The following is a 1,602-nucleotide window of genomic DNA, read 5'->3' as shown; positions in this document are numbered from 1 at the left end:
GCAGACCGATCTCCTGAGGGCACTGAGGAGAGACGGGCACCGTGTTAATGCGGTGTGCACCGCTCTTCCCCAGAAGGGCCTGCCCTCCGAGGTCCTGAGCCACAGCATCAGAACGCTCATAGCTGAAGTCTCCTATTGAAAACGACGGCCCTCAGACCCACGTCATCTGCTAGGAAGACTAGACCAGAGCCTGCTCGGGGCAGGACCCAATGAAGCACACTTGGCAGGGGCTCCCACACCGCCAGGTGACCTCCTAAGGAAACCAGTCTCGCGAGTCTGGCCTCTGGTGCGCCTAGAGACAAGCAAACTGTGTGTATCCCCACCCGTAATGTAACGCGGGCAGGGAGGAACACACAGCCTGAAACACTGCCTGCCCTCACCCTTGAGGTGTTTGGTTTTGTCTTGTGCTCTGACATGATTTCGCTTGACAAACAACACTAAATAAGACTCACAAACTGATATCAGACTGACACACACAGAGCGCTTGCTGAATGACAGAAAGCTGACGCCGGTTTCACCGCACGTGCTTTTATAGCTTCCGCCGGAGACCGCTGCGCCCTGGAACACCGGCAGGGTTGGCAGACCGATCTCCTGAGGGTACTGAGGAGAGACGGGCACCGTGTAATGCGTTGTACACCGTTCTTCCACAGAGGGAGCTAGCCCTCAAAAAGTCCTAGGCCTTAGGCATCAGGACGTTCAAGATGAAGACTATCCAGCGAGAATGACGGTCTGCAGAACCGCCTTCTGCTAGAAGCCTTTTTTTTTTTGTTTGGTTTTTTTTCTTTATTAATATGTGTTTGACGTTTAACTGCAGCTGTAAATCGCGGTACAGTTGTATTATGTTTTAATACGGGAAAGAATGTCAAAGAATGGCGAATCAACATTCATTCATAGACTATACATATAAAGTGACAGTATCATTCAACTTAAAGGTTAGGTTGAGTTAGAATGAATCTGAAAACGACCTCATTTCGATTTTTTTATCTCGAAAGCGTACACATCTGAAAGCGTATGGGTGCAGCAAGTGACGCCCCCAGAATGAGGAGCTGGAACACGGTAGGTTGGGATTGCTCCCGCCCAGCAGCCCCTGCTGACCGCCTCAACCTCCTCAGAAGAAGAGAGGTAAACACGTGCTCTCACTCCAGAAATTTGTATCCCAAGAGCCCCTGTATATCTAACTTCTCATAGTCAGATAAATACTTCATTTTATTCCTCAGAATTAAATGCAGTCAAACAACCAGATGAGTAAATGCGGTCTGGTGTGGTAAGATTGACATCAAAAACCGAAATTATGTAATATACGCGTTGCCTCGGCAGCGCGCGAGCCGCTCAGTCACACAAATAATATCAATCTCCTCAGAGAAAGATGGCTGCAGCAGCGAGCTCTCACGGAGGTGGAAGAAACCGCAGTGCGGGCTTCCAAGCCTCGAGAACGAGCTCTAGATCTAGGGAACACGGGTGGAGATAGGAAGAGCCGTCTCCAACCCGTCCGCCTGATCATGTGCGATCCCTGCGATCTCAGTCGCCGCCGTGCCTCAGCATCAGCGGGACCACAATCGCAAGATCACAGGCACGGACACACTCCTCGGAGCGTGCCCGGCG

This window comes from Sinocyclocheilus anshuiensis, unplaced genomic scaffold (assembly GCF_001515605.1).
Source record: "Sinocyclocheilus anshuiensis isolate Anshui unplaced genomic scaffold, SAMN03320099.WGS_v1.1 scaffold747, whole genome shotgun sequence".
NCBI lineage: Eukaryota > Metazoa > Chordata > Actinopteri > Cypriniformes > Cyprinidae > Sinocyclocheilus > Sinocyclocheilus anshuiensis.
The sequence above is the reverse complement of the archived record's forward strand: the minus strand, read 5'-3'. Positions refer to the sequence as shown.